Raw genomic sequence first — 12,230 nt, 5'->3', positions numbered from 1 at the left:
TTTTATGCAAGAATATAATTTTGAAAGAATAATTTAAGATTGTTGAAAGGAAAGGTTTGACCCGTGCCTTAGATTTTCCAACTATGTTGAAAATGGAATGGATAAGGATAGTATTAAGAATAATTCATGATGGATTCTTGTGGCTAGAAGGTGGACCAATCAAAATTCCAAAGATAATAGTTCATATGGTAACTAGTTATCCAAACCTAGATCGACCCAAGACTTTGCGAAGTGACTCCAAGGAGGTTATTAAGAAGAACATCGAAGAAAAATGGAACAAAAGAGGAATGACTATAGACACCATTACAAACCCATTACTTGACTTTTCTATTAGAGTAATTTCTCAAAAAATTTACCAATCTAGTATGTTAAATAGTGCACCCTACATTGTAGTAGATGTTGGCTATAAAATTGCTAAGAAAGATCACACTTATGATCAAGTGTCAAGCTTCAATTACAATAGTCAATGGAAAATCTTGGAGCAGTTAGAAAAACCAAGAGTGCATAGTGTAAGTTTGGAGCAATACTTGTTTGTACATTTTTCTATGTTCAAAAAACATTCCCATACTTCGGTATAGTTGGTTGGAAGACAAACAGATTAGTTGTAATTCAGATCAATGAATACATTGAGAAAATTGGAGAGAACTTTGGGACTATCATGACCAACTATTTTGAAGACATATGAAATAAATGTTGATGAAGCATCTAAAACAATAACAACACTTTTGGCTGAAGAAGTTGACAAAAGTACAAAGATATTTTGAAACAATGATGTTATAAAATCCAAAGTTGAGATTGAGTTAAAGACAACCTCCATACTAAAGAAGAAAGAAAAATTGGTGGGGAAATTAAAGGCCAAATTTGGCGGAGTAGGTGAAGAAGAAGAAGATGATGATGAAGATGAAGAGAAAGAGAAAGAACAAGCCCAAGAACCTCTTACATTGACCCAAGGCATGGGTGAGGACAAAGAAGAAGAAAGTGTCAAGGAAGAGGAAATCAAAGAAGCATTAGTACAAGTAGAACCAAAGAAGAGAAAGGCCATGGCACAAACTATGGAAAAAACAAAGGCAAAGAAGATTGCTAAGAAAAGCCTAGCAAAGCCAACAAAACTGACAACTAGGGCAAGCACAAGGGCCACTACACAAAAAGGCCAAGGAGCAAGCCAAAGAAAAGGCTAAGGCTATAAAACAAAAAGGCCCAATGAAAAAGAAACAAAGAAGAAAATACATTGCACAACCAAAAATTGATGATGAGAGAACAAAATTATAGGATACAAGCCAATTTAGAGTAGCAAGTCATTAACCAAAATTTGATCTTGAAAATATTTGTGAAAATGTTAGAAATAATGAAGATCTAATTGGTTTGAAAAGTATTAACTTTGAAAAAATTGAAAGAGAGAAGAAGAACAAAGTAGAAGAGTCAATATATGCAAGGATATGGAAATTCAAGAAAATTCCACTTGAATTAGATAATACGATTTGACGGGAATTATATACTATTGTTGAAAATAAGTAGCATTATTGTTTAAACCTAGAGAATAAAATTAGAGAATCCACATTAGCCCAAGTGATGCTAGAATGGAAAAAGGGGCAGATTACTAAGGCCAACAAGAAATATGGTGCAAGGTTTGCTTTAGAATACAGGGCATTCAACATTCTTTAGAATAAAATGGAAGATGTTGTGAAGAAATCCACTCAAATGTGGAAATTAATTTATGGATTGATTACAATCAAAGAAGGAGAAGGAGATCCCTTTCAGGGTAGAAATAATGAAAATGAAGTTGAAGACAAGGAGGAAGAAAAAGAAAAGGATAACACTATTATGAAGGAGATACAAAAGAAAACATATGACATGGCTATAACTGAAGAGCAATAGGAAGAAGAGAGTGTGCAAGACACAAATTCCAAGCATGAACACTCCACATGAGATGAGTATATCTGCAAAAACTATAATTGTTAAGGATGTTCCTCATAGTTGAACTCAGAATATCAATCCTTTAACTATAGGTGATCTGAAGAAGATACTAGACCAATCAACACTTCAAGTAATATTATGTGAAAATCTAGTATTGATTAGTGTAGATGAACTTTAGAAGGAAATAGCTGAAATCACTAGCGATAAGGTGAATACACAAGAACCATCTTCTGCCATCACTTCAACTATTAGTGCATAACCTTTGATTCAAACATAAATAGACTCATCCACAAAGGTTTACACAATTTTTAAAGTTGATTTGGTTGAATAGAGAGAAGCCATAATGGAAGAGAAAGAAATAAAAAATGATTAACTTGATGAATAAACATAACATGCAAGTCATTTTATTATGATTGGCCAAAGAAAATTTGAAGAGAGTAAGGAAACACCAAATGAGAAGGAGCAAGAGGCCATTCAAGCATTGGTAACCCTACCAACATCAGGAAATCCTATAAAATTCCTTCAAAAGCTAAGCATAGGAGATGTACCCCTACAAATTTCAGCACCAGGCCCAAGCTCATCTAAAGTTGAAAACGTAACTCACTAAGGAGATATAACTTTAGATTAAGAGATAGTGGTACCTAGGTATGATTATGCAACTATAACATTAGAATAGATAGGCATTATGCAACAAGCATTAGAAAAGAAGAAAAATTAGAAAATACTCAGGAAGGAGTATAGAAAAAGGTAGACACTACAAGAAATTAAAGACATCTTTTTAGATTCATTCAGCTTGCCAACACTTGAAGAGACAAAGCCACTATTGGAACAACTATAAAAAATTGTTTAGCATATGAAAAATGAAAACCAAGAAACAAATGCCAAACTTTTGAAATGCTTTGAAATAAAATTTCAAGCGAAAGTAAATGAGAAGATATCTAGTGACATAGCATTGACACAAGTTGCATTGGCAACAAAGATTGAGAAAGTGAAGAAGGTACTTGAGAACATATTCTCATTGTACACCAAATTGTGTTATCCCACACTCTTCACTCAAGACACAAGCCTTAGAATTTTGAGTCTAGAGAGGAATTTAAAAATATCAGGTATGCAACTACCTCAGAATGTAGCTCAAAATGAGAATCATTTCACACATTGTTTCATTCACAAAGTTAACTAGCTATATTAACAATAGAAGAGGCTAATATAAGAACCAAGAAGACAAATATTCAAGCCTCCCTTAACCCCCATATGGAAATACTCAATAAGGAAATTGGATATGCATAAACTTTGTTAAAGAAAGATCCAAATATTTCTACATCAGATGGACTAGTTCACCTTGTAACAGAGTTGGCTATCCAAATAAAGTCATTGGATGTTGCATGTGACAACTAGGATACTACTCTGAAAATAATCATGGAACTTCATAAATCTTTCTTGGACAAATATACTCTAATTATATAGCCTATTTGACATAAGTGTCAAGAAATGAGGAGCAAAATGAAATAGTAAAGGGGGAGATAAACCAAAGGGGAGAGAAAGATAGCAAGGAGAGAATAATGAAAGAGGGAGCAAATAGAAAAAAAAAAGGAGGAGATTATCTCATAATAGGAAAAGAGAAAAAAAGAAAGAATATTAGATGAAAGAGTATAAGTGCATTGAAGTCAAAGAATATCAACAAGAAACAAATCTACTCAAAATGGACAATATATTTTGGATACAAAATAGGCACATTAACTTAGGAGGAGTTACAAATTTTGAAGTATATAGGTTATTGCAAAATTTTGAAATTTTGAGGTTTTGTATATATGTCAAGTTGTGAATATGTTTTACTCAAGAAGATTAGGATGATTATGTGCATTTAAGTGTTTTTGATACTCATGTCAAAGGGGGAGATTGTTGATTTCAGATTGGTTTTGACAATCGAGTGTCAACACACTTAATCATTTACTCAGTTCATGCCGAGTAAAACATATAAATATAGACTATGTTGAGTTGCAATGAGTGCCAAGTACCTCTTGTGCCAAGTCATTCAAGTGTCGAGAAGATAGACCATGCCGAGTGATTCAAGTGTTGAGCAAGAGAGTTGATACTGGGTAGTTCAGGTGCTGAGCATTGGTAACCTTAAGTGTTCAGTAACACAAAATGGACATAGTTGTTTGTAATGGCACAAACAACTATGTAAACCACTTTTATTCCAACTCATAGATAGATCTCAATCTTTTGGAGATAAGGATGAATCTATTTGTATTTCTGATACAATTACATGCAACCAATCAAAAAATAGGAAGAGTTAAGTAGCAAAATGGATGAATCTTAGTTGTAGATTCATACCTAACCCTAAGCCACCAAAGTCTTTATAAGGAAGAGAATTCCCCAAAAATTTTGTATAAAGAGAGAGCAATGATGGAAGGAAGATATCAAGCGGTGAATGATCAATTTTTTTAGAGAGCATTCAAGATGACTTAGTAGTGTGAAAGAATTGCAAAATTAGTTAAGTGAAAAATAGAGGATTGAAGACACAAAATTGTAATATCAGATCAATGAAGATCAAGAATGTCATGTCCCCTTTTCAAAATAATTAAAAATAATAAACTTTGCTAAGGCAGGCAGGCTCCAAAAAGGTGAAGTTTCGGCAAAAGGGGCTAATCTTTGGAAACCAATGGAATAATAAATAAAAATATAATTAAATTATATTTTGTTAACCCCTCTTGGACGTGAGTTAGGGTTATGCACTCTTTTAAGGGGTTTGGAGGCATTTTGGGCTCATTCTAGAACTTGATTTTTGCTGATTTTCTCTGTTGTTCTTCAGAGGCTGCCAAACCTGTGGAGAAGGAGACCCAAGAATGCAAGTTTGCAGGTTTCTAGGAAGTCTAAGGATGGGATTTTGAAGCCATTCCATGTGCATGCTCATACAGAGTTTGCCTTTGTGCTGAATAGTGTCGATTTGTGGGTTTTCGGGGTTGTTTTTGGTTTGAGTTTGGTGTTTTCAGTTGAGTATTTCATATCAGTTTCGGTTGCTGTTGTATTTCAGACTTTAAGATGTTAAAATAGAGTTGAATATATGTATTGAGATGTGACTAAACTTCTGAGATAGTTTATGAGTGTTTTTGTGGTGTTTCCGAGCATTTTTGTGTTAATTTCGAGAGCCCGATTGAGCATAGTTTTGTCCTACATTTGTGAGCTGTTGTGTAAAGGCTATACAAATCTATAAATATCATTTTTTAGGTTGTTATGCTGTGAAAATTTGTGTAAAAATGTCCATTTTCAGATTTATTAAAAATTTGTGAAGTTGTGAATTTTTTGGCACTATTTTGGACATACCTGATTTGGGTTTATTTGAGAAATTCGTGGATCTTTGTAATATTGGTTGTTTGGTTTTTAAAATCTGATTTGAGGCTTGAATTATCATACAAAATCAGTAAAGGGACATTTTAGTGGTATCAGAGCCATGATCTTGCCAGCCTGAGGGTTTGTAGAAATTTGCATGTTAGTTTTGACAACTACTCAGATCTTGCATGTCATAATTTATGGTTACATGTTGCTTTTAATTAGTTGCATGTCAAAATTTATGGTTGCATGCAACTAAGTGAAAGAGAAAAAAGATATTTGCAGTGAGAAAAGAATAAAAAAAAATTGATCAAACCTCCAATTGAAAGTAAAAGTACAAAATCCAAGGAAGAGAAAAGTATGGCTGATCCAGATGAGATGGCAAAGAAATTCTTCCAAGATATCCAAAATACTTAGAAGCAAACAGTGGATGGTTTGGCGAAAACTAGAGAGGCTTTACGAATATTGACAGAAAAACTACAAGCAGTTGCATATATTAATGAGAAAGGGAGCACATCAGAGGAGCCAAGAAATGGGAGATCCACACCATCTAAATCAACCAAAACTATTTTCTTGCCTATAGATGAGCCACCAGTACCAAATTCAGCCATTAATCCTATGGAAGAGGTTACAGGTAACTTGATTACATTAAGAACTACTTACAATGGCTTAGATGATGACTTTCGTAGTTTAGTTCCTTTTAGAGAATATGTGGATATGATGAACACTTTGATGCCCAAGAAAGAGAATAGGAGGGAGCATGACACAAGTGGAAGAGAGCTCAAAAATAAAATAAGCAAGTTTACAGCACCTACTTTTTATGGAACAAATAAAATTTCAGCTAGACCATGGCTACAAAAATTAAAAACTTTCTTCACACTTAACCCCATGAAAGAGAGTGATGTTGTTCAATTTGCAAGTCTACACTTGGAAGATGCAACCTATTATTGGTGGTATCATGGAATGACTACTCAAGGTCATGATCAGGTAACTACATTTGATGATTTCAGTCAAAGAGTGATAGATAGATTTGACCTCAAGGATGATGAAGAGTACTTTAAAGAATTGTCAAAGTTGAAGCAAACCAAATCAGTTAATGAGTATATAGAAGAATTTCAAAAAGTGGCTATTATGGTACCTAATATGAGTGAAAAGAGGATTGTTTATCTTTTTCTTGATGGTTTAGAAGATTTCGTTAAGGGTTTGGTTAAGGCTTTCTCACCCTCAACCTTACAGGAAGCTATCAAAAGAAGCTTGCAACTTGAAACTTGCGTGCCTATAAAATCAGTCACTAATCAAAAACTCCCATATCTTTGGCAACATAAGGGAAATTTTCAAAAAAAGACCTTTCCAACACTACCACCAAAATATGTGAAGAATGTGGTAAAAAAGAAGGTAGATGAAGAGACTAGGAGTGAATTACGAAGGAAAAAGCTTTGTTTTACTTGTAGAGAACCATGGGTTCTAGGACATAGATGTTTGGGGAAAGGTCAAGTGCACTATATTGAAGTTGCTTTAGAATCTGATTCAGATGAGCATGAGGAATTTCATGATACTAAGGAGGAGGTAGAAGAAGAGAAAGAAAAAGAAATCAGCAAGGATGGCACTTTAGCAGCATTATCAAGAGTCCCAAGATACCATCCCTTCCGAATTCGAGGGGTACTAGCAGGGAAAAGGTTGAGAGTTCTTCTTGATAGTGGGGCAACTCACAATTTTATTGATGAGGGATTTGTCATGAAAAGAGGGCTTAAAGCAGAAGATTTTGAGGGATTCAATGTTACTATAGCTGATGGATTCACTATGCCTTGCACACGGGTGGTGAAACAACTCAAGATGACCTTAGGAGATTATGAGTTATGTGATGACTTCTATGTGGTTGGTATTGGGGAGACAGATCTTGTATTGGGTGTCCAATGGTTGCACTCTATTGGAGGCTATTACATGAACCATCAAACTATGGAGTTTAAATTTCATTCCAATGGGAAAGAAGTCATATTGAGAGGTTTATCGAATGGAGCACCTAGGGCGATCTCTGCAAAGAGGATGGAGAGGACTTTTCAAAGAGGATAGGTAGCATGGGCAGCATGAGTCATGATCCATCCAACAAACTCTCCAAAGAATCAAGGTAATTTCCATTTTGAAATCCAAAGTATTCTAGATAAGCATAGTATAGTTTTCAATGACTTGCCTCCAGGATTACCACCAGATAGAGGTTTCGAGCATGTTATAGAGTTAGAACAGGGTGCCAAACTAGTTATAATGACCCCATACCGCCATTCAAGAGGTTATAAGGAAGAAATTGAAAAAACTATTCAAGAACTCCTGGACATGGGATTCATAAGGCCTAGCTCTAGTCCATTTGCATCATCTGTGGTACTTGTCAAGAAAAAGGATGGTACAATGAGAATGTGTATAGACTACAGGGCTCTAAACAAGAAGACCATAAAAAATAGGTATCCCATACCATGCATAGATGAACTCATTGATGAGTTACATGGTGTTGTATACTTCTCAAAAATTGACTTAAGATCAGGGTACCATCAAATCTGAATGAGGAGTGAAGATGTGGAAAAGACTGCTTTTAGATGTCACTTTGGGCACTTTGAATTTCTTGTTATGCCATTTGGCCTCACTAATGCACCTACAACATTCCAATCTTGTATGAATAAGGTATTCGGCCAGCATCTTCAAAAATTTGTTTTGGTATTTTTTGATGATATCTTGATTTACAGTAAAACATGGGAAGAGCATCTAAAGCACATAGACACTATTTTGGGAATCTTGGAGTAGCAATCCTTCTATGTTAAGCTATCTAAATGTGAGTTTGGTTTGACAGAGATCCTATATTTAGGACATATAATAAGTTCTAAAGGAGTACATGTTGATCAACAAAAAATTCAGGCAATTTTGGATTGGCCTCCACCCACTAATCTTACATAGTTGAGAGGTTTCTTTGGGTTGTGTAGCTACTATAGGAGATTTGCCAAGGGATTTTCTTAGCTTGCTGCCCAATTGATTGATTTGACAAAGAAAGGAGATTTTGTTTGGATAGAAGAGGCACAAAAAACATTTGATAAGCTTAAGGAGGTAATGAGTTCATGCCCTGTGCTTGCAATTCCAGATTTCTCTTTACCTTTTGTTGTTGAATGTGATGCTTCTAGAGAAGGTATAGGGGCTGTCCTAACTCAAAGGGGACATCCAATAGCATTTGAGAGTAGAAAATTAAATCAATCAGAGAAAGGTTACTCCATCTATGATAAGGAAATGTTGGCAATCATGCATGCACTTCATAAGTTTGGACAATATTTGGTATGTGGGAGATTCATTGTAAAGACAGACCATAATAGCCTCAAGTTCTTCTTGAACCAAAGGGATTTGAATGATCATCAAAAAAAATGGATAAGAAAATTGCAAGCTTATGATTTTGATATTGAATACGTGAAAGGAAAGAATAATGTGGTTGTTGACGCTCTCTCAAGAAAGCCCACTTTGTGTTCCTTATCATCCATCTCTTCTGATTGGAAAATCTCCATAATTTTAGAGTATGCTAAAGATTCCTTTGCCACCAAGATTTTGGATAAGTTAGTGGATGATAACAGGTACAAGATTGTTGATGAATTGATTTATTACAAGAACAGGATCTTCTTAGTGCCAGGATCAAAAACTAAGGAGAGGATATTGAGGGTCTTTCATGACACACCTTTGGCTGGTCATCAGGGATACTTCAAGACATACAAGAAAATTCGAGAGTGGTTTTCATGGAAGAGTATGAAAGAGCATGTCCTTAAACACATTAAAGAATGTATGGTATGCCAGCAAAGCATGAGTGAGCAAAATTTTCCTACAGGGTTGTTGCAGCCACTTCCTATTCTTGAACAAAAATGGGAAAGTATTTCCATGGACTTCATCACTGGGTTGGCCAAGGTTCAAGGTAAGGATTGAATATATGTGGTGGTAGATAGACAAAAAAGTATGCACATTTCTTTCCTATCACATTTGATTTCAAGGCATCACAAGTGGCCGAATTGTTCTTCAAGGAAATTTTTAGATTACATGGCTTGCCTAGAAACATTGTTAGTGACCAGGACAGTAGATTCCTCAGCTCTTTTTGGAAGGAGCTCTTTCATTTGGCAGGAATTAAACTCATTCCCACTACTAGTTATCACCCTCAAATAGATGGACAAACAGAGATAGTTAATAAATGGATAGAGGGATATTTGAGGAACTATGTTTCAAATCAGCAATATGCTTGGGTGAAATGGTTACACCTAGGGGAGTATTTTTACAATACATCTCATCACATGTCTAAATGTATGACTCCTTTTTGTGCTCTTTATGGTTATGATGCCCTTTCCTTTGTTGATCTAATACTTTCTGATAGAAGAGTACCTGCAACAAGTGATTTCGTCAAGCAAAGCCAAGACATAATAAGGTCCCTCAAGGATAATCTACAACATGCACAGAATCAACAAAAGTTATATGCTGATAGGAAAAGGATTGAAAGATATTTTGAGGTGGAAGATTTGGTATTTTTTAGGTTTTAGCCATATAAGCAAAGCACCTTGAAGAGGAATGGGGTAGAGAAACTCAAGCCAAGTTTCTATGGGCCTTATAAGATCATCAAGAAGGTAGGAGAAGTAGCTTATGAATTGGAGCTCCCACCAAATAGCAAAATACATAATATTTTCCATGTATCTTGCTTAAATAATGTTCTAGGCTAGAAAACTATGGTATCTATAGAATTACCACCTCTTGATGATGAAGGGAAATTAGTTTTGATACTAGAAGAGATTTTGGATACAAGAGAGAAAAGATTGAGAAACAGGAGCGTCATAGAGCATTTGGTCAAATGGAAAGGATTACCACTAGAGGATGCAACTTGGTAAGGAGCACATATTCTTGTGAATTCCAACCTTCATTTCTTGAGGACTAGCAATATTTGGGAGGGGAGGACTTTTCATGTCCCCTTTTCAAAATAATTAAAAATAATAAACTTTGCTAAGGCAGGCAAGCTCCAAACAGGTGAAGTTTCGGCAAAAGGGGCTAATCTTTGGAAACCAATGGACTAATAAATAAAAATATTATTAAATTATATTTTATTAACCCCTCTTGGACGTGAGTTAGGTTTATGCCCTCTTTTAAGGGGTTTGGAGGCATTTTGGGCTCATTCTAGAACTTGATTTTTGCTGATTTTCTTTGTTGTTCTTCAGAGGCTGCCAAACCTGTGGAGAAGGAGACCCAAGAATGAGAGTTTGTAGGTTTCCAGGAAGGTTAAGGACAGGATTTTGAATCCATTCCATGTGCATGCTCATATAGAGTTTGCCTTTGTGCTGAATAGTGCCGATTTGTGGATTTTCGAGGTTGTTTTTTATTTGAGTTTGGTGTTTTCAATTGAGTGTTTCATATCAGTTTGGGTTTCTGCTGTATTTTAGACTTTAAGATGTTAAAATAGATCTAAATTTATGTATTGGGACCTGTTTAAAATTCTAAGATATTTTATGAGTGTTTTTGTGGTGTTTTCGAGCATTTTTGTGTTAATTTCGGGAGCTCGATTGAGCATAGTTTTGTCCTACATTTGTGAGCTATTATGTAAAGGCTATACAAATCTAGAAATTTTATTTTGTAGGCTTTTATGCTGCTAAATTTTTTGTAAAAATGTCCATTTTCAGATTTATTTGTGAATTTGTGAAGTTGTGAATTTTTTGGCACTATTTCGGACATACCTGATTTGGGTTTATTTGAGAAATTGGCGGATCTTTGTAATATTGGTTGTTTGGTTTTTAAAATCTGATTTGAGGCTTGAAATATCATACAAAACTAGTAAAGGGACATTTCAAAGAAGGACTAAATTAATATCTAAAATTTGCAAGATAAAGTTGTAAGTTGAATCCGATCAAAGTTCTACTATTACTTTCTAACAATTTTATTAGTTAGCATAAAATCGTTTGGACTAAGGTTGGCTTAACAATCACTAGTAAATCCTTTAATGAGGTGACATTCCAAGTGAGTGATTTAAAGTCCTTTAACCAGGAACACTTCTAATAGTGTGTTAAAATCCTCAAACAAGGTTGGACTTAACTATCTATGTATGCCTTTAATAGGGTAGGCCTTTCATATGGCAGATCATGTTTCATGGTCAACCCATTGTAACCTTAATTGGCTACAATTTATTACTATAGGAGTACAGATTTGTGGGTGTCATCCCTACCCCAATTTTACCTTCTCATTCAGAGGGTTTCTAGGTAATCATATCAAGTGTCAAGTGTGTCTGTGTGATTACATGTTTTAGATGCGTTTTATTTACATGCTATTTCATTTTATTTATTGCATCTAATGAATGGTGAAACTTTTATTTGCTGAAGTTTGAATTTCTAATTCAACCCCCCCCCCCCAGAAGTATATGTTTCTCATTTTTAAGTCCAATAGCTATAATATTGCACATATCAAAAATGGCGTGCATTTTTGCACATTGTAAAAGCTTTTCAAATGAGTTTGGCTTACTGTAATAAGTCTTTTTTTCTCATTCGATGTTGGGATGTTTTTGATTAAGAAATATAGGCTTTAAAAGGGCCCTAAAACCCAAACATATAAAGATCTATCTACAATACAACACAAAAGGCTATAGAGAGAGCTAGAAAGAAAAAGAAAAAACATCTCCGTAAAAAAAAAAAAAAACAGAAGTAAAGCTAGGTAGAGATGCAGAAAAACTAGGGCATACCACAAAAATCCAAGGTGCTTAGATGATGTCTCTCAGTATTTTAGCTATGTTGATCTCTAGCTCCAACAACTTGTCTGCTACCTCCTTCATCTCAAAAAGCTCTTGGTTTTGGGCCAGGTTTTCCTTTTTCCTTGTGTTGGATTTGGTTCATTTCCTTGCACCTTCATCCAGAGTCTTTTCCTTTAAGCAATGGGTGTCAAGGTCCTACTTCTTGTTGATGCTTTGATCGTCTATATACTGAATGAACTTCTTGATGTTCTCATTGTTC

Source organism: Cupressus sempervirens, chromosome 9 (genome assembly GCF_028749045.1).
Source record: "Cupressus sempervirens isolate cs-2001-9-10 chromosome 9, ASM2874904v1, whole genome shotgun sequence".
NCBI lineage: Eukaryota > Viridiplantae > Streptophyta > Pinopsida > Cupressales > Cupressaceae > Cupressus > Cupressus sempervirens.
The sequence above is the reverse complement of the archived record's forward strand: the minus strand, read 5'-3'. Positions refer to the sequence as shown.